Consider the following 22,703-nt stretch of genomic DNA (forward strand, 5'->3'; position numbering starts at 1 on the left):
ATCTGCAGGTCTTACACGCTGTACGAAACCAAGGGGTGCATTAACACTCTGGGGTCCGGTTGAGGAGCACCTACACACACATACGCACACACAAGTCTTCTCTCCAAAAAAAAAAAAAAAAGAGCTAGCATGTGGGAGGAGGCTTTGATGTCCTTTGTGGTCACTTTTTCCTTGTTGCAGGGCACTGACTCTTAAACCAGAGCACAAATCAAAGTCCTGTGTGTCCTACTGATGTCAGTGACGGCAGTGAAGGTCAGCTTGGCAATTTCTAATTTTTGCGCAAGCTGCCACGGTTGGGAAATCCTCTGTTGCATCATGAATGAGAAGAAAATTGTATTTCTTGCTATGTAACCCGCCAGTTCAGACACTTCCTTTCTTTCTTGATGCTATGATTCATTAGCAGAATTACAATTACTGACATGTTCATTGCGGTGCTTTGTTTTCGCCCCTCTGATGGAGCCTTTAACGATCACAATCTGCAACGCAAGCCATCGAAAGCTTTCCAGAAAGCCAACCGACAACTTAACAACGGCTCAGCTGCTTATGCGCCTTATTTATTCAACAATCGGCATCGTTAGCATTCTTCGACACAGCGAGGCTTGTGTGTTTTGATAAAAAGATTTGCAAACTGGCTGAATTCACCAAAAAATGAAAGGTTCACCTTTGAAAGAAACGATGTGCTGTTTGAAAATGTGTCTCTGACAGTTGCAGAACACCCCCCACAAGATTTTTGAACGAGTGGAAACTTGACAGTTTTGTGACTGTCTCCATGGAAACGGTGAGAGGGTCTCATTAGGGTAGTACCAGAAAAATCTGTTTTGGAGGAACAAAACCCCTGACACAAAAGCTGAGACCGGCACCATTTTAAAAGAAGTTAAATGACAAAAAAATTACAAAAAAGGAAAAAAAAACACAACAAAGGCTCGGTGGAGTTTTCTTGCAAATCTAACAAAAGTCAAACTTCAAAAACAGAGGACAGTCGAGGACTGAGATTATTAAACGTATTTGCAAAGCTGCAAATTCAAAAATGACTCTTGACACAGACTATGAGCTCACTGTTGCACCAGACAAAGCTACTTTTCAAGGGTAATCTCTCTTACATATCACTGGTAACGTTTGCCAACAGTTTCACAGGCATCCACATCATCTGCGGTAGTTTGTCTGCGCGTCTCTTTCCTTCAGCCTCACAATGCATTTTCCCACCCTTAAATTTTACACCTCATAATATTTTTACGCCCACGTACAGATGTAACTGGCACTGGCATTTTTTTATATGAGGCTGTGCTTTTCCTTCGAGGAAATTGTTTAGAAATTCATATTCTACTCAGCTGACACTTTAAAGCCTTACCCATTTCGCTTAAACGCTGGAAGGACAGCGTCAGCAATGTTTAATGCAGACGGAATAAACTGGTTATTCACTCTGTGATTCGACGCCTTTAATTATTTTCAGATTATAAAAAGGTGAAATCAAGAGGAGTGAATGACTGCGTGTTCAACGATAATGAATTACCAGCTATGCTTAAACCTGAAGTCATGTTTTTTCCCCCCCTTTCCCTTATTAATATCATTTTCAGTGCATAGCAACATGTATTTTAATTCAGGAGTCAGTGTTGCTAAATAATGAACTAATGTTCAACTTGCACCGCATATTCCTGTTTTATCTCTGTGAAATGGCCTGGGGATGTAGCATAATGTAAAATAATGACAAAAGCATGCCAGAGGAGGATGCAAAGGGCCACAAAGAATGACTTGGAGTCATCACTTAGTTATTAAACATGTATCTTCCTTAATTTATGGACGTCAGGGGCAACTTTTCAACCAAAGTTAGATTTTTTCTTTTTGGGTGGGGAGTGGGCTTGTGAGTTAGCACTTAACTAATGTATCAAAAAATTGATTTGCCATTATGTTTCTAAAGCAGTAATGAAGTAAATCTTATTCAAAAGATAAAGGTAATGGAAGCTCATCTCTTGCTCTTAAATGAGATTTTTTAAAAAGCCAGGTCCAGCTGGGTACAAGGACTTTGAAGTTTATTTCTTTATTTTCTCCAGTCTTGAATACAAATGACCACAGTGCATTTTGGCTCTACTTTTCCATACTTAATGGCAATAGTGGTCGCGTTTAGAGTCATTCCCATGTTTATTGCCTGTCATAAAACGGGATTAATCGATAAAAAGCAAGCGACAAGCTATTTCCTTATTTCAAATATTTTTAGTAAACGCCCAAAATCTTTTTTACGACTCCTCATTAAAGACTTGTTTGTGCACCATCTTTCATCTTCATGCCTCCATGTAAAATAACATCATTAATGTTAAACTGAAAGCGAGTGAGAGGGTGAAAACGTTTGCATTTTCTGCATCCGGCTCAGGAAGCTTACTCCAGCTGAGCGCGGAGCCGGGGAAAAGGGCCACAGCGTGCCTCGTGGAAAGCTGGGAATTAAGATGCATTATGCCAGGAAGAGAGGTCTTTATTTATGGGAGCATCCGGAATAGGCAGAAGGAAATATAGAAGCAATACCTAGGGAAAGTGCTAAATAGTGTGGGACCATTCCCAGGACAGGGATACTGCAGGAAAACCAGGGGAAGAGCTGGATGCGGCTAATGAGAGCAGCACTGGATCCAACATATGGGGACTTTATGCAAATATGGCAAAACACCTGATTAAAATAAATGAAAAGCTAATGGCCGCGGTGGTCTTTCATCGGGTCACCATACACCTCTGAGCCGTGTTTTTTATATGTCAGCTGCCAACATGTGGGTACGACTACATCTTTTACCTCACAGGAGATATTAATTACAGTTAATTCCAAAGCAGTCACGCATGCGTCTCATTATCGACGCGCTACACACACCGTGGCTCGCCGGGGGAGCTGTGCAACAGAGAGAAAAGAGTATACATGTGTGCTCATGTGTACATCTGCATTTTGTGTACACGTGGATAGGAGCTGTGTGTGCATTTATCTCATGTGACTATTTCTGGAATCGGATGATGCAGTGTGTCCACCGATTTAACAGAGAGGGGTTAAAAAAAAGAGAGAGCCAAGTGAGATGGGGGCTGTGTGACAGGAGAGGTTCTCCACAGCGAAGGCAAAAGCAGGGGAAGGCGACGGTGAGACGAGCCCAAAAAAGAAAGAACCCTCTCCCAATTTGGAGACCTGCTCTTGTCTCCGTCTTTCTTTTTCTTCTTTTTCTCCATGCCTTTTGACATGGCCTTCACCCTTGTGTGTCGGCCCTGATGGCCTGAAACGTGCAGGGAGGAGGCGAGCTTGTTCTCCTCCACACACTCTCAGCCTCTCCTGAGAACACATGACAGAGAGCATCGAGCAAAGCAGCTCCAGCTTTCCTGAGTCAAATTCCCCAGGCTGCCAGGGCCCCGCCAAACCAGCTCCTTTTTTCCCTTTTTTCACTGTCTCCACCAGACTATTTACGATCAGCAAAGAGACAGACAAAATATTTACTAATCTTCACACTTGAATGGTAAAGAGAGGGGGGGTTGAGGGAAGAAGTATAGTATAAGGCTTGACAGCAAATTAGTGCCCTGCCGTGACACATGCAGCGGTGTGGCTCGACAGGTCCCCCCTTTTTCCATTTTTATTATCATCCATGCTTGAATTATTCAGTGGCAGCCATTAGCATAACAGCATCCGTTTTATATTTAGCTCCCCCTATGTTGAGTGTGTCAACATTTCACTCCAAATATCCTGCTAACATCCCTGACACGAGGAACGAGGCAGTGGTTTAGAACCAAGTGCAATTAATGACCATGAAGAAAAGAGAGAGTGGGGGGGAAAGGCTCAATTCTTTTTCTTGGTCTTTTAGTTTCAAAATCACAAGCCTAATGTCTTTTCACTCGCTATGAGGGTGAAAAAAACAAAAATGTCCGTAGTTTTGATTAGCATGGCAAACAAGCGGATTTTAATGGCATTTGACAAAAAGAAACTGCCACACATTTCTAGATGTGCTGCAGCTATCACCCAGTCTCATTTGTCACCATTAGCTGTAATATGAAAGATCCCTCATCTCATCTTGGAGGTCTAATTTGTTGGCTTGCAATGGGAGCCGGACTGAGCAGACTGACGCTACAGTGATGAAAGCACTCAATGCTCTTCTCCCTTACTGAGTGAAATTAAAACCTTTACATAGCAGTTAAAGTTGATCTGTATGAGTCACTCCACAGTGACATCTTTGGAGTAGATTTAATCGAATAAAATTTAATTTCTTTACATGATATATGCAGGAAACGGGTCACCAAGAGTTGTGTGTGTGCGACTTATGTCCGCAATATGCTTGCGACTGGCATGTGATTCCATCTCGCCGCTGCTCCTCATCCCCACCAGCTGTACACTTTGACCTCCCACTCATCTTTGATCCACTGTCAAAAGAGCTTGCTCTCTGCTGTTGCTCAGCTTTGCAAACCTTCACTTCTCACTCCAGATTTGGGCCTGAAGTCACTCAATGCGAGCTTCTGACAGTGTGTTTGAAGCAGCTCCCTGTTTAAGCCTTTAGAAGAGAGAAGAGCCATTTGTAATTCGTTCAAACCAGAACACCTTCCCGAGCGGCCGAGTGCATCACAATGCATGCAGTTTGTTAACTTAATTAGACTGCAAAAGGTTACAGAATCAGGGGAAATAAAGCTGTCAATTTGACAAAAAAGAAACACAGAGTCATAAAACTGTCACATTTATATATGTTAAAATCAGCATATTGATCAGATATATATTTGTGGTGAGATAATTAGAAACAATACAAAATGTAAGTATTTATGTGCTGAGCTCACAGTACATCAGTCATTTTAGAGAGTAGTTTGACCCCATATATGTCAAATAAAACTAAGTTGAGACTGTTTGCATGCAGAGTCTAATATGTGTTCCAGCCCCTTCCCGTGTATCTGAAATAGTGTTTTTTTTTAAAAGCATTAAAAAGAAGCCAAAAAAAGTTTCCAGGCACATTTTTAAAACAAAGGATTAAAAATTAAACGGAATAGCACCGGCAACCCTCGGTTTGTTTCCCTACATAAATCACATTTGTGCATCTTCGTTTCACTCCATGTTTCCGGGTTATTTAAAATCAGCTGTTAAAATATAAATAAACTTATGAAACGCGGATAATCGGCGTGCTTTTTTTCAAAGAAGAAAAACCCACAGACAGCAAATCTGACATGTGAATGCTAACAGCATAGAAAACGGCCTCTCTGTAAAACAAACAATTAAACCAAACCCTCCACGTCTGTAAGAGTGACTGTCACGCCGAGGCCTCTGAGCAAGCTTGGACAGCGCTGATACCCACTCATCCTCCAGTACACGGTGGCGAGTGTTTTCCCTTCTCCTTAGGACAAATCCTATGTTTTTCTTTCGTTCTTTGAACTTCCTGAATTTGATTTACAGTGCAACTCGATGCTGGCGCAGGAACTGATTTTCGCTCCCTTCCTTTCTATCTGCATCAGCATAGAAAAGCACTGCATAAGGATTTTCACTTCCTGCAATCATGCTGCAATGTACACTAAAAAGTTTTCCTAAAAGAGGGGAAAAAAGCACTAAACTTTCCAACAGCTTTGTTATACTGTTACAGGATCTCTGTTTTCTGTGTCTGACGGAGTCGAAAATGCAGAACACAATTGGGTTTTTTTTTTCAGCACGCGCACTTTTGTGTTGTAAAATAAAAAGAACAAGCAGCTTAACACTGACAGTCACATCCCGAACAGAGACTGAAGACGTGTCACCTGTGCTGGAGATTGAGGAGATGCATGTCACTGCTCCTCAGGCTGTGACACATGTCTTGTTGGGCTGGTAAAGTTCCCCCTTTGTCTCCCCTTCTCACTGTGTTTCACAGCCCGGGAACGGAACATGCTCCCTTTCTATGCGCTCCACAGCCTCCTTGTTCTCTCCTCTCACTGTAACACTGCAGTATTTCAGCATACCAATAACACGGACTGTGGGGGATCCTCTCTTTCTCACTGTGCTGCCAACCACCCAGGTGTGACTGCATGTCAAGGAACAGTCTCACTACAGCCACAATTACACTCTCCTCCTGACTTTGCAATGCCAGCCTCTCTTATTAATTCACGACTCACAGATGTAGCCGTATATATGTATGCGTTTGCTTCTATGTATGCTTCTATGCACGAAGCATTTGTGTTCCTACAAAGTACAAGGACGAAAGTCAGTTTTACCATAGCAACACACAGAAAGATTAGGATGTGTGTGTGTATATCGGTGAGTACAGGTTTAGTGGACAGAGAATTATGGGTTTAAATTAGAATATTGATATAATTTAAGAGTACGATCCATTTTCAGCCCACAGCTGCACAATGCGATTTTATTTTTCAATCGTTTTCTTGTTCTTTTGTTATTTTTAATACAGAAAAAACATCAAATCCATCCTCAAATCGCCTGCTGACAAAGTCAGCCAAAGTAGGAAGATCTGATGATACATTTTTTGAGGCAAAATGTTTTTTTAAGAGATGATTTCCTGGTTGAGACTGCTGTTCTCACCAGTAGGCGTCAGGTGATTGACAGAGTGTAATATAATGTGCGCGCTGACATGAAAGCACTCATCTCAGTCACAACAGACTAACAATAAAACACAGATGAGATGAAATTATGACTTTATCTAGACTTTTTTTGTACAAAAAATGAATGACAGTCAAAAAATACACTGTTAAAAACGAAATCTGTAAAAAAACGGTAATGTCCTTATAATGATCTACCAGTGTGTTATTTTGTTTTTACAGAAGAACATGAGCATTAAACTGGTAAATGTAAAAAGTCAATGTGTGGTTAAAAATTACTTGAATACAGTTGAAAAAAAATAATGTGCAAAAATTCTTCATTTTAAAATTGTACATTTATTGTATTTTTATGTAATTAGTGTTTGTGAGGGGCAAACACTAATGAATGAAAGCCGTTTATAACTAATTAATGCTTATTCTTCAAGTTAATTTACCTAAATCATCATATTTAGACAGTAAGTTACTTTACAGCGTTGTTCTTGGTGTCATCGTTTTATAATAAAACTGCAAGTGTGTTGTCGGATAACGGCTGCCTCATTTCGTCACTTTTCCAATAAGAATTTATGGTCACTGGCGATTTAGAATTAAAATACATTTTGGATCTGAGGCACAGTTTTCACCAGTCAATATTGAACTGCACTGACCTGCAGCACTTGTGCAATCCCCACCCTCTTCACACACAGGTCACAGTGCTGTCGGGTCAGAGCTGCTGTCGCTCTCATACTGCAGGTGTCACAGGCCTGCCGGGCACTGCAGGCCAAGGCAATTCAATAGGCTAAAACTGTACGAGATGTACAGTGTGCAGGGAGCACAAACAAGGGTTTGTTTTAAATTGAGACTCTGCTTTATCAGAGCTGAAAATGTTGGCTTGGCATGTACATGAATTCAAGGAATAATACATTTCCCTTTTTTTTTGGTCGATTGGTGCTATGCCTGAAACACAGACCACCTGCAATCGCTGGGATTTGTTAAGCTGCTGGAGGAGTAAAAATCACTCTTCAATTAAAGGAGTATTACCGGGAGAATTAGCTCTCCAGCCTTTTTTCATTCCATTATATTTGGTAGAACAAAAAGAACTAGAAACACGATAATGATGCTCAGCTTCTTTCCTTATCCTGGGAATTTCCCTTAAAGCGGGAGCAGGGAGGCAGACGCTGATTTGCTGAAGGGCACGTCAGCAGAGTGGGATGCTTGCTCACGCAGAAGTGAAGGGTGGTCCCGGACTGCTCACCCATAATTTTTGAGAAAGGATAGGAGATTAACAAGTTAAAAAAACAACAACGGGGGATGTCAAGATGCAAATGAGGGTGGACAGAAATCAGAAAGGGGAAGAGATGGGAGGTGGAGGGAGAGGTGGTGGTTTAGTCTGCTTGGTGGGAGATGTGCAGGGAGGGGGTGAGGTGGGGCGGTGGAAGTGAGGGTGTGGTGAGGGGTAGGGTGTCTGACATCGCCCCCATGGTCATAACAGCAAGGTCTGCATATGGGAGCAGCTGCTGTGCCCTCTGCTTCCTCCCTGGAAAATATGGCTGGAATATTAATTGCACTGCTAATTCTGCTTATCGCAGCTCTTCGTGATGCTAAGAAGGTCCAGCGAGCCCCGTTCACATGCCTTTTAGCGATGATGATCTGTCTCGCCCAAGCAAGTTAGACTGCCTGAAAAAAAAATCAAAGCTTTTATCTGTGAAATGAGAAATATTTGGTGTATCTGACAAAAAAAAAAGCCACGTAAAGATCAGCTTGGTGATTCGGGGGAGTATTTAGCACATTGTTTCACAGTTGGCTCCTGTAAATGCTGAATTATCTAAACATAGCTGTTAAAAAAAAAGCGACTGCTCACTTTACTGATGCAATCTGTTTCAGCTTCTACCTTTGGCATCATCTCTGCTTCTGTCTCACATTGTCAACTGATTGTCTGACATGACATCAGCTTGATTGGCTGCAGCACACTTATACAAGAGTTGGGCTAATTTGAAGTAAACTCTACACAAGCGGCTGAGTCGTTGTTTTGTGACCCTGTTTGTGTTGGATGAGTGCACCGTGCCTCTCTTGGGAGCAGCCTACAGGCATCCCACAGATCTGACACGCAGCTCCGCACACTCACAGAGACACCGAGAGAAAGGGAAAAAAGGAAAAAAAAATATATACAGTTCCCCAAGAATCTTGGCTGAATATATTACAGAGATATAAAAACTAACTTTACGATTTTTTTCTCTCACTCGTTTTTTTTTTTTTGCAGAGCTGCGGTCAAAATAAGTAAAGATTACACGCGTAATGTGCTCGAGAGCATGCCAAAGAGGGTTCAAGGTTTTTGAGATCTTAAATTTACACCGCGTGCATTTCAGATTCTTTTCACGACTTGTCAGGTGCAAAATCTTACCGAAAAAAGAAAACCCCACAATCTAGCATTTTGTGAAAATTTGTGTAAAAATGAAACACCCCTTCTCGGTGGCAACACAAGAAAATCTCTGCAACATCAGAAAGCATTCAGGACCTCTGTGACTGTTCACACAAGGGCCTGCAAGGAATTTTGAGCTCCCTCCATCATATCACTGAAGCACCTCAGCGCTCAGTAGGACCTCTAACATGACAGAAAGAGCCGAAATGTCAAAAGACGGATAGCAGGAGAGGTGTTGGCAAAAAAGAAGAGAGAGAGAGGGGCGGGTGTGTGGACCCTAGGGATCCCGGTGAGGAGTGGTATATGCTGGGGAGGGGCGGGTAGGTCAAAATCAGTGAGTGCGAGTTTAATCTGATATGAGTTCATTCATATAGAGGAGATGGAGAGCCATGCAGAGAAGCAACAGTGATCTGCACAAATTATACACCAGTGAGAGGAGAAGACAGACAGGGGGAGAATATGACGTGTGTGTGGAATTTAGATGATTTGTGACAGGCAAGGGAGACGAAGAAAAGAGGGTCCTTTGAAAACACGATCGCTGGACTCGCGTGCAGGTAAATGTGAGGTATATCCCAGTCGCTTAACCAAATAACACATTTAATGTATGTCGAATGGGATATCGGCAGAGTGAGAAAAGGAAGCGGTGTGACAGAGGGAGATAAAAAGGTCTGAGCTTTGTGATCCATACAGGTGAAGATACAGTATCGCCTCCTCCTGCTTTTGCCCTCACCAAACAGCGAGGGTCACCCCTACTTTTCTATCTCCTTCCGCTCCAATGCATCCCCTCGTCATGCACTGTAATTAAAACCACAGGTGGGACCCGTAACACTGCCTGGCTGCTCCCAGCATGCAACAGGCACCATCTGGTTCAGAGGAGGGGTGTTTTTTTTTTTTCTCCAAACAGCCAGGGGTTAAAACATCAAAGGCTCAGATCTTTGATCGGACCTCAGCGGAGTCTAGAGCACAGGGAATAGTATCCACTGTCTCTTTCTGCAACACAAAGCGTGAAATGGGAGCGCGAGCTCGAGCTTGTAAGCCACCAGGTCAGCTACCTGCCATTCCTACGGGGACCTTTTGCCATCACCTATACCTCCTTTCCGGATATCATGTTCTCCTAAAACGTCTGCCTGCAAACCTGTTAGAGAGGGGTCTCCAAAGACTCCCGCAGTGCTGATTACTTTTGCTTCGGTGCATGCTTTGCTAAAGCGAACATGCTCACTACACCTTGAAACATGGCAGAAGTCATAAGAAAACATGCACCGCTTGGGTCACAGCACATCACAGAGCTTTGAACATGATGAAATCTCGTGTATTTGTATGTTTTTCAAGGTTTAAGCCTTGTTTCCGAAACTATGCAAACTTAATAATAACTTGCATATTTTTTTCATATATTTTTTTAAGGCTTGAAACAGAAACAGTGCGGATAAAGACGTTAAATTAATCTCGCCTTCGAATCGGTATCCGAAATGAGAAGTTACGAGGACAAACATCTTCTTCATTCTGTCAGCCAGTCTAATAGAGCTCTTAAACAAAGCATTATACAGATGTCTCCAGACACACGAGATGACAGGACAGTTTTGAATTATTCTCACTGACGGGAAGGTGTTACAGCACAGGATGAAAACGCTCATTTGAGAACAGCGCAGAGAAGGACCGAGTTTTACCTGGGGCGTTGGCAGATTGCAGATGTCTGCCTCTGTTCGCTCCAGTATGCGTGCATGTGCTGCTCACGGAACAACCCCCCTGGTAGAGAAATTCACTTAAAGTTTGGTCTCTGAGGAACAATAAAGACCCCAAACAGCGTGCCCAAATTTAAGCCAGCATGAAATCCCCCTGCTGCTCTTGGGTGGCTGGTTTGCCTACCCCCCCCAACATCTTTCAGTAATGTGACACAACGTTTCAGATGCCGCAATATAATTTGTGTTTTCATGTTAGTTTTATGTACCGTGAGGTTTGGAGCAACAGATTTCTGTGTGCGTCTGTGTGTGTGAGTCTGTGCACACGTGTGTGACTGAGTTAACTGAGTGTGTCCTGATTATCTGTTGCAGACAAGGGCCCAGAAGAGGAAGGCTTAGAGCTGACTGGAAACATGATGAGCACTGGCGCATTGTATAGCATAAACCTTTAATAGCTCTAGTTATTGAAAAGACTAGGGCAAAGCGGGAGTGGCTTGTGTTGCAGTTTAGCAGCAATGATGCATGATGAAAGAAGGTGGCAACAGGATAAAAGCCGGTTTACACAAATGATACAAATACCAACAAAACATAAATCTAACCCACAATAATATTAGGCTCAACTAAACACGGCTATGAAGGAGTGAAAAAGCAGCCTGGCCATGCTCTTGTCTTTTTCTTAATCACAATACTAGCTTCACAATAGGTTAACATGGATCACCAGGTAGTGATGGTTGCATCCCTAGGATCATAAGCTTCAGCCACCAGAGCGACGTCCTTGCAGCTTGCAACTTTAAACATCAGCCACAGGTAGGGTCCTGTCCTGTTTTTGCTGGGACGTCCTGTATAATGAGCAAAATTGGTTGGCCATTCCCTTATTCTACCTTAAATGTCCCGTATAGTGACCGTTACCTGCAATACCATTTTCTGACCAACAGATGGCACTCTTAGAAATACCAAATTTGATTTGACTAGAGGTGTACGAGGCAAGTGTTTCCAGTCCCAGCCGTCAGTGACACCCGTCACGGACACCAGATGTGAGGGGTGATACGTGATTCGTAAAAATAAGGTTCAGTTTGCTTTGTGTAGTATAATCTGAAAACAAACGGATATGGATAAACCTGCCAAAAAGAAAAGACTGTGTAGCTACAACAAACAATGGGAAGAAAAACATACCTGGTTCAACCCGTCAGCAATGAGTCAACTAAAGCATTCTGCAGTTTGTGAGTTTTCGATTGGCCGGTGAGGTGACAACGACTTAACCCAGAATTAGTCCGCTATAATGCACGAGAAAGCTACACGCGCTAAAGGTGCTAGATGGCAGACAACAATAAAACAGTTGCAAGTGAGGCATCATATGTGTACCACACTGTTAAACATGGGCTCATTGTTTACAATGAATGTATAGGAACCAAAACATGTTCAGGACATTTTGACTGATCTATATCACAGATGTTTATGAGCAAGTCTGCAGATTCCAGATGAAAATGTTCCAGCGGAAAAAGGACAACTTCTTTGAATGCCAGAACAACTGATGGACAAACAAATACCAGCTCAAAGGCTCAAGCTGCAACAAGAGTTGGTGAAGTTTCTTACAAGTGGTTTGATTTTTACCAGCAAATCAAATAGTAAGACTTTAATCGACTGGCCAGAGCATTTCTCAACCAGTGATTGAAGCTAACTATGTTAGTAATGCAATAAAGCTAGCACGTGATGAGCAGTTTTAACTATTGCTGTTAATTCAGTATTCGCGTTACAGTTACAAATCAGGCAAATCATGTTGTTACCTGAGTTTTCCTTTAATCTGGGCAGAGAAAAAAATGTCAAAAGTAGCTACACAGAAGTGTTGTTTATAACCTTTGAGTTGTAAAAATATATGTGGAATTTTAAAAAATGTATTCCCTCAAAAGGACAGCAAAGTACTAGCAGTCCCCAGTCCAGAAACAGCTGTGAACGTGACATCCAAACTCTCCAGGAAAAGCCACTTGCCAACACAAAGCTAACAAAGAAGACGCCCAGATCTATCTGATGCTGAAGCTGAGTGCATGCAGACAGCAGTTAAGCAGCAGAAAGGTTGGTTTGCAGCAGAGATACAAAGACATGTTGTATTTATCATAGCAGTGGGAAAAATTTCAGCAGTTTAGTCTTTAAATTGCGTAGGTCTATAGCTTCCTGATTAAGATAGAAATGTATTGTAATATTGCTGTGAATCACCTCACAATGCTTTCAAATAGCAAGTAAGTCTACCACCATTTTTGTGAAATAATGACTACAAAACTAGTGCCATTAATTAAATACAAAGTTTGCGCTGAATAAATCTGCTGTATATTGCTGTGTTTAAAGAGTAAAAGGGATATACTGAATACCTAAGCAAGGAGACTACCTTTGCAAAGGCAAAAATCTGTTTAATATGCAAGTGAAAAAAAAACTTGCAGTTCAGCCTCAGGAGTTCTGAATTATGAAAAGCAAGCTACACCTGTGGGATATCTGAGAAAATTATTTAGAAATAGCAAGCTTTTCAGATTCACCTAGCACTCAGAGCATACGTATATGGAGAGTGAGGGCCACTATTACCTTTTATGTGATCACTGACCTTGATCCAGATCTCTTTGTGGAGTGGGGCCTATTCTCTCTGGTATTTCAGGGGAAGAGTAAAAGTGACACATTCAACGGCACACTATCCATTAAGGCCAGGAGCAGCAGGGGTATTTTTTATCAAAATGCAGCGCTTATTGATGGATTGAGATTCATGTCTCGCAGTTCAGATATGATAACCCACACTACTTGGCCTTCAGTTCACATCTCTTTTTGCCTTGCGATTCATTCCTCTCCCTCTCTTCACTTGTTCTCCCTCACACTTTCATCCTCACTCCATCATCCCCATCTGTTCTTTACCCCATGTGTCATATCGCTCTCTCTCCCCACCACCCCGCCTATCTCCACCTCCCTCATTGCTTGCTATTCTCCTCTCTCTCTCTCTCTCTCTCCCATGTGTCTCCACTATTTCTTCACCTCTCCTTCCGTGCTCAGCGAGAAACCGTTGGAACTAGCAGCTCCAGAATTCTGATCAGCCACTTTATGGTCTAAGAAGCCTCGCCAAACTGCCTTTCCGATTAATCAATACTTCCAATGGCTGTGGTTAACACCTGTAACCTCTGCATTACATGGAGGGAAATGTTCAGTCCTGGAGCAGAATAGCAAACATCTAACTTATCCTGGCTACAGCCAAATCCTGCTTATTGCAAAACATTTTACCTACTGAGCAGATAAGTTCTCCGAGATAAGAAACATGGAGGTCCCTCTCGCTCTATCTTTCCGTTCTCTTGTTCATTTTGAGTGAGTGAACAAGTGAGTGAGTGAAGGAGTGAGTGAATGCTGATTTTTTTTTTAAAAAGCGTACCTGTGGGCTGTTTTTGTATCCGCTCCAGCTCCATGGTTGCCATATGGATGTGTAAGGAAAACAAGGTACACTCAGATGCTGTGATAGAGGTAAATGAAATTCAAACTCAAGTATCTAGGTCATTTGTAAGGCCCAAAGCAACTTCTCCTTCCCTCCCTGCCTGCCTTTCCCGTGTGTTGCTTGAGTCTGTGGAACATCAAGGAGATGAAAACACGCCACATCCTGTCTATGCAACAGCTCACATAAGAACTGTGTGCTGCAAGCATGCCAGCATGGCCCTTGGAGTTTCTTTTGACAGGTTATATAGATAGAACAAGCTATTATTGTATTATTGCACTATTGCATCAATGTACATCTACTGGGATGAACCACACAAGCGAATCAAACGAAGTTTCTCATTAAATTAAGGCATAAATGTGTGTTCAGCAGTGTTGGGACTAACGCGTTATTAAGTAACGTGTTACAGTAACTACGTTATTGTGGTAACAAACACGGTAACTAGTTATTATGCCAAAATCAGGAACGTGTTACTCGTTACTGGGATTTAGATAGACTTGTTATTCGTTACTTCTTGTGGTGGCTATCGCGGAGCTTCAACAGATTCAGTAACATTAGCAAGTGGTGGAGGCCAGCAGGTGGATGAGGGAAAAGGGACGCAGGACGAGGAGAGACCCGAAGCGGCCACCGGTCCGAGTGTCAGGTGAACAGAACTTCAGGTAAGAAGTTATAACCTGCAGTCTATCTGGGTCAGATATGAACCAAGTTTAGGTGGAGTTTATTTTCGTTATGCTAACTTTTTCGTACTGCATGCTAGCTAGCATGACGGAGTTTCTATACAGCTGGGTGGGTGCTATGTTACTGATGTTGAACTTTATTTTGTTCATAAGGTTAATTATTAGAATTGCCAACCGTCCAGTAAAAAACGGAATCATCTCGTATTCAGAAAAAATATTACGCGTTTCTTATTGAGGTGAAAAGGAACAGTTTGTCCTGTACTTCAGCTACAATGAAAAAAGCACAAAGCTGGATTTATTCTGTGTCTTTACGCTGCACAGCTGCCTATTCCTCTTTCATTCTCCCCCCTCCCTCTCCTGTTTCTACTTCAATCATGAAACTGATCAGTGATCAGCTGATCGGCTTTTCTCTCTTGTTTGTTTATTGCCCACTTTGCGCCAGAAAGAAGAAACCAGTGGATGTCGCGTTAAACAACAGCAGCATGTTTAAGCTTGATCAGCTGTTGTTAGAATTTTTTTGATATTACTTTCTTTGTCAGCTGATGTTTGCTGGAGCCACAGCTGTAAAACTGCTGGTTGTGATATCGGTTTGGTTATCTGGTGAGAGGGAAACATGAAGATGAAACCAGGAGACGTCTTTACTGAATCATCAGAGCTGTGATGGAGAAACAGGTTTACCTTTTAGGTGACATGAATGAGTTGAAGGGAAGTTATGAACTGTTTCTGTGAGACAAATAACACCAGGTTCCTTTTTTATGTAGCTGACAGCTGGTAACTGTGCAGGGGCACGTTTAGCAAAGTTTTGCCAGGGGGGCAGGTAGGGCATTAACAGGGAAAGGGGGGCACAAGGAAATACTTTCTTATTCTCATTTAAAATGTCTCGCTTTTAACAAATAAAAATCTGAATCTTACTACAAACGATTGATAGATTGATACATATATACCATCAAAACAGTGTACATCACTGTCACAACAGTGTTTATTTTCATTCAAAGGCCTTATGATTTTTCCTATAATGGTGGGCCGGTCTCTAGTCAAAATGCCCGGGCCAATTTTCTGTCCCAGTCCAGCTCTGTATCCAGCTCATCTGCAGTCTGATGTTACCTACATCTTCCTATTCGGAAGGCAGAATTTCCAAGTTCTGAGAACAATCAAAGCACCACGACTGCAGTTTTTGTGTTGGATGTAAAAGGCGCACATGACGTTGTGACGTAGGCTAGAATCATGGCGGCGGTCAACGACGGTGCAGGCGTGGGATTTTTCTCATGGAAATATGCAGATTATTTTTTACTTTCTATTGGTAGGTGGCACAGTGCACTTGTGGCAAGTAAGCAAGCTAGAAGACTGGCAATCTTGCTGGGTATCCAGTTACGGACGCAACACATTAAGAAGAGAATTCTGAGTAAAACCAAAGTTACTTTCCCTAGTAACTAGTTACTTTGAAAGTAACGAGTAACTTGAAGTAACTGAGTTACTTTTGATAGAAGTAACTAGTAATGTAACTACGTTAAACTTAAGTAACTTACCCAACACTGGTGTTCAGTTTGATAAATGAATACATAAATACTGTCTTGAACGGCAGCTTTTATTAGGTATTTTTTCTTCTCCTCTAAGGTTTGTTTTATTTTGAACCCGCATGCTCCCTCCCTGATTCTTAACCTTATGTTGTTTCTTGTGTTTGTGGTTTTACGTTTTGGGTTCAGGTATTTTTTCTTCTTCTCTTTTGAGGGTTTCTGTTTTGTTTGGACTGAACCTGTTTATTCCCTGCGGCACTCTTGGCTCATCTTCTTTAGTATCTTCTTTAATAATGTTTCGTTTATTTCACCTGCATGTCTGTTGTGTGTCTGCATTTGGACATTTGTTTTTGAAGTGTATGTAACAAAAATTATTTTGATAACATTTTGAAAAAAAAAAAAAAACCAAAACAAGCAAAAACAACAAATAATAATAATAAAAATGTGTACTTAGCATTTTTTAAAAATAATATAGTGCAAATATTTCCTACTAATCTCCCCAGCATGTCTTGGATTTGCCCCGGGGCTTCCTCCCTGTAAGAAATGCCAAAAACCCCATATCCAGAGCCTTTAGGAACTTGGGGTTAATCTCATCCACCTCATGGATCCTGCCATCAACAGTTAACTACCTCGATGACATTACCTCAATTGATGTCCAAGTCATTACTTTCATCTCCAGATGCTACTTCCACCACTGAAGGCAAGTCACTTGGAATGAGGAGGACTTCAAAGTATTTTTACCAGCACTTGACTATATTTTCAGTTGAAGTCAGCAGCAATTCACTGCTACTATAGACAGTGTGAGCTGGAAAATGATTTTCCCCTTCTGTGTCATGTGATGGTTTGCCAGAATCACTTTGGGCCAAACCAAAAGGCTTCCTCCTTTCCCTCACTGACCTGTGATCTGCCTGTGGAGCTCTACAAGGTAACCAAGCTCAACAGGACTCCTTCAGTTTGCTGGTTTCCTTTATCTCTGGTGTCTACCATCAGGTTTTAGGGTTACTATCACCTTACTGCCCCATGGAGCTGCCTCGGCACTGAGATCTTATGGACTAGGTCCTGTGGTAGACACTCCCAGCATACCCTCATGACATGATTGGCTACGCCACACCTGTCAGACATGCTAATCTAACTTAAGAGGTGATAGGTTGACAGCCCTGGTCTTCTCTTAACCTGAGGGCCCAAGACATAAAACCCCAGATCTGATGGCATGATTACAAAATCAATCATCGACCTGCAGCTGTTCCTCCTAGTCATGCTCTCCTAGATCATACTGTCATGTCCCATGTGAAGTCTGCCAGTGGGACATTGGAATCTCCAGACAGAGACCTCCCAGCAAAACACAAAGGGAGTCAAAGAAGCCTGGGTGCTCTAAACCGTTGTTCAGCATATAGGTACAGGCAACAGTGTGGACTCATCTGCAGATTCGAGTGTGAAGGGAAGCACTCATCTACTGGGGATCCAGTGAGGTGGGGGGATACAAGTATACCTACCCCTGCTTACCACCTCTCACCATGTGTAACTCCAAAACAGAGTTGAGACCCTCTTCAGGAGAATAGCCAGTGTCTCTCTGGCACACAAAAGCTCAGACTCCTTCTCTACCAGAGAGGTAAAATTTCATGTCCCAAGAACCAGTTTCAGAAACTGGAGATGGTCTGCCAAGGCCTCCACCTTTGATTGCCACTCAATCCACATTGCACCCCTACTGCCCCTCCAGCTGCTGGTGGCTCTTACAGACCATGTGGTTCCTTCAGACTGAGCCCAGCCCCATGAGCTCTCTAGCTGCTCCCCAGTGAGCCCTTCCCCAAGGCCTGACTCCAGGGCGAAGCCCAGTTAATCCCGATCTGTGTGAGGTAACATGGTTCAGCTTTATAGAGTTCATCATAGGGGTCTTTTATAGTCAAACAAAAACATTTCAATAAAATTTACTTTAAAAAAAATATTGAAAATGATCAGTATTCTTTGCTCTGAAAAGCTGGCAGTGTGTCTGCTGAAGGCCTGATTGACAGCTCGCACACCAGCCCACATGAGCCACACTGAGCGAACAGAGTGTGGTTTTAAGTGAACCAAACCAGTAAAACAAAATCTCTCTATAGGCACAGTCTACAGTGCCACCGATGTGGCTGGATGGCTCAGTCACTGTAATTTTACATGTTGAAGTCAAAAATCATCCAGATGCTGGGTGATGCATGCTAATGTAACAAAGTGAGAAAAGATGTGTGTGTGTGTTTATGGAATTACTATGAATATTGGCAGTAATTATGACACAAGCACACACGGCAACTTACACTATTACATCTGGAGCCATTGTTAGCAGGATGTAAGTACCGGAGAGAGATAGTCTCTGGAGCCCTGATTATCCATGAATCCCAGCTGTCTTAAATGAAAGCTGTGGTCAATGCAGAGGCAAGTCTCTGTGGCAGCCCATCAAAAACAAGCATCAAAAGAAGATGCACTTGCGAGATCAAGGTACAGCTAGCAAACTGCAGCTTTTGCTAAAAACACTGATGCTAATGCACGCTAACTTTTATAACATTACGGTGTCATGGGAGGAGTCATGCTACAGCAGTGTCTCATTGAGGTTAGTATTTAATGATTAAACTACAAATGTCAGTACTAAACAGCCTCCTTACAAGCTTTCAGCACTTATTATTTAACATTTATCAATTATTTAGAAGTAAATCTCTGAATTGCTAAACATGTTTAGCAAAAAAAGCACCACTGTGTTCATTAGCTGGTTTCTAACTTATTGTACTAATTTTAAAACAATGTACAAATAGGAATACCAAAACTCTTCATGCAGAGTCCTGAAGAGCACCAATTTGTACATATCCACTGTTAACACTTAGCGATTATTACAGCCTTAATGAAAAGCCCACGATACACCATTTTTAAGCCAAAATCTTTCTGCATGCTGTTAACCTTTCCATTGATGAATACCACTGCGCCTTGTTATGAATCAGTTAAAGTGTTGCACTGATTTTAAGCAAATATCAGGAATTTAGTCATAATAAAATGTGAATTTTAACCAGATATATTTATAATGACAAACTAAATCTGCATAATATAACTACTCATGCACTGGGAACTTATTAAATCACTGCTCCTCAGCGACTCTCTGCTTTCTTACCAAATCAGGAGAAACAGTTTTATTTCTTTTTAAAATTCATGATTTTCCTCTCTTTGGGGTTTTATCAGCCTCTGTGGTGATGAAGAGGGAGTTGGTCAGAGTATAAAATAACTGCAAGGAAATGCTGAAATCGAAACATTGTTTAAATGAAGCTAAGATGACAGTTGCTTGAGAAGTTTAAGAGCCTCCTGTTTAAACCTGAAAGATGCTCAGCCTCACAGCGAGAGGCATTGTTAAACGGCTACATACACTGTACCTCGTATTTGTCAGCCTGCTGTTTATAACCGGCCAAAGGTATTTCAAATATATTAAGTATAGCTATGTTTTATTTGGTATGGTTTTGAGCATCTGAGCAGAGAGAAATTTGTCAATCATAAAACTCCACTGGGAAGCAAACGGCCACTCTTTACTGACCTGTAACCTCAGGGGTCCAAAATGCAATGCAGCCATAAACATGTTGTAGAAAACCCTCCTCTTTCTCAGACAGTTATAACTAACATAAAAAAAAATCCTACTTTAACCATAAATCTCAGCTGACTGCAACAAGTCGAGGCAAGTTTCTTGTGCGATAATGCAAGGCAGGCTCGGAAAGTTATAGGCTACTTCATGCAAGTGTTTACAAAAACTAATTTACAGCACTTTATCATAAAGATTCACTGAGTATCACAAGCTGATGATATATAGCGAGAGCGAATCTGAGGGTGGAATTCTCCTTTAATGTCAGTAGCAGAAACAGTGTGCCTCTCATCCATTTACCTGCATCTGGGCTGTTTTCAGCACTCATAGATCACTGTTGTCTTCCTGCATGGTTCCTCAGCTCCTCTGCCTGGATGCATTTCTGTCAGATTAAAGATGTTCCCCCCCACCCCTTACTCTCCTGCCTCTAGACGCGTCCTCGTCAACTCACCACATCCTCACACACACATGAAGCGGCAACCTTTGCAGCTGAAAAATGAAAATGAAAAGACAGTGCAAAAGTGCTGAAAGCTGCAGTTCTTGTATAGGCCACTTGAGGCTGGTTCCTAAAGCAAGCCAATCCCTATAAAGTGCACCAACATTGAAATTCCCAATTTTAGAGCAGAAATACGCCCGCTTCTAGCTTTGTACAAGAAAATGGTTTCCTTTATTTGACCCCTTACTAATACCAGTGGTGCATTTTTTTTAAACTCACATTGTTAAAGGCTGATAATAGCTTATAGCTTACTATCAATAGGCCACTTTGACTGACAGCTGGATATTTACACTGTTAGCTTATAGCTATGTTCTTGAGTTTACCTAAGCTTGTTCACTGAACTGGGCCATGTGTACTGTTTGGAGTAATTTTAATGCAATTATATGACAAATGGGTTTGACTTCCTGTGCAGTAAGTGGACTAATAAGCAAGAAACTGTGCTCCATTGTTATATGTTTCTATACAGCCTACTGTTGCACCTTGCTAACCAAGCTTGATGCTATTAGCATTTTGATGTAATTATTTAGGCTTCTGTTTCCACAAAAGCAACATAGCTACAGCCATAATGCTGAAGTGGAGGATGAGCACAAACCAGTGGGGGCTTTTTTTACAGACCAGTCCAACACACCCATTGCTTTAAACTTACTCTGCAAAGGTAATTGCTTTATAATTAGCTAGGAAAATGGGTGCAGGGTATTGAAGCATGTGCAAACAGGAAATACAGTATATAGGCTAACAACAGAGGTTGAAAGTCAAAACTTTATCCTTTATTCTTTAACACAGCTTAAACTTCCTTAGAGAGGTTTTCCTGTAATTTCTTTCAGTAGTCTCCAGGAAGAGTTCTTCTTGAGGACATTTAAAGCTCTTCTTTGGATGTCGGCTGCCTTTTGTTCTGTTCTCAGTCAAGATGATCTCACATTGCTTCAGTAATGCTGAGGTCTGGGCTCTGGGGAGGCCAATCCATGACTGTCATGGTATTTCATTATGAATCAAGATCCAACTGTATTTCATACTTCCATTAATATTATTCGATTCCAAGATCTTCAACACCACTGGCTGAAATGCACTTCAAACCATGAGAGCTCTGGACTTACTGTTGTATCTCTCTCTTGACCTCCTCTGTAAATAGTGGAAATGATTTGAACCAACATTTTTCAAATTTGGATTCATGACTCCATAAGACTTGTCGCCACAGATTTTTAGGCCAGTTCCTCTGTAATCTGGCACACTCCCCCTTTTCTTCCTGTTTCCCTTCCATAAGAATGGCTTCTTGACAGCAACACTTCCACTGACACCATTTCTGATGAGGCTTCAGTGAACAGTAGATGGATCAACTGAAGGGTCAAATGCATCTTTTAGGTCCTGTGTCAGGTCTTTGCTGGATTTTTTCCTATTGCTAAAGGATATGACTTTCAGATATTGTTTATCTGCTGTAGGTATTTTTTTTTTTAGAAAGATGCGATTCAAAATTGGCTTTTCACTGAGTTATCTGTTATGTAGAGGTACAATACCGGTTCATCCTTTGAGCTAGGTGCTTTCATGCTTGAACTTTGGAAAGGCTGGAGACCTATTGCTTAAGACCACTTTAAAAAATTCCAAGAAAGTCTGGCATGCAGTAAAAACAACTATCTGCCAAATATACATTCTGCAGACACAAAAATGAACCACAAAGTGAGCAGTTGTCTGGTTACTTTCCATGTGTCAATCACACCTCAGTACTAATTACTCCTTGCTTGGCTGATTACGATGCTGTGAGGCTGACATTGATGAAGGACATTACATGATCAATACTGAGCTTACAGTTCCACATTTCACCTGGCACACACCATAAATATGCATGCAATCCACAATAATGCCCGCTAATTATTCTAAACAGTACAAGACATCATAATGGAGGCTGAAGGTTTGCACTCTGTTTATATCACGCCCTCCGTGGTGACTTTATTCTTACAGAAACACTTCCCCACCTCTGATGTTATTTTTATTTGCGTTCAGTGAATAATGCAACACCACAAAAATCACAACCAAAAAGTTACTTCACAGTGTTTTTTCATATCCCAAACATACTTGACAATAGCTCAGTAGCAGTTAACTCGGTCTGGGAAGCTTATTTCCATCCCAGACAGAGATGGTAGCTAGAAATAAAAACAGATTGTGGCAGTTGACAGGTGGAATGAAAAGTGGGAAGTTTCCTTGATGTAGGAAATGCTCAGAAGCACTAAGATCAAAGTTACGAATGACTTTTAATATTTATCCAAGAAAAATATTTCTGAAAACATCAGTAGTTGTTTTTCTCCTTTCATTGTAACTGTTTACTTTGCAAAAGGGGCCAAAAGATGTGGTTTCATTTTAAACAGCGTTCACTAATAGGGATTCTTCTGAGCAAGCCAGTTAAGGGTGG

The sequence above is a fragment of the Diplotaxodon limnothrissa genome, linkage group LG9 (genome assembly GCF_057381915.1).
Source record: "Diplotaxodon limnothrissa isolate DT_005_m linkage group LG9, D_limnothrissa_male_GT1.1, whole genome shotgun sequence".
NCBI classification, from domain to species: Eukaryota; Metazoa; Chordata; class Actinopteri; order Cichliformes; family Cichlidae; genus Diplotaxodon; species Diplotaxodon limnothrissa.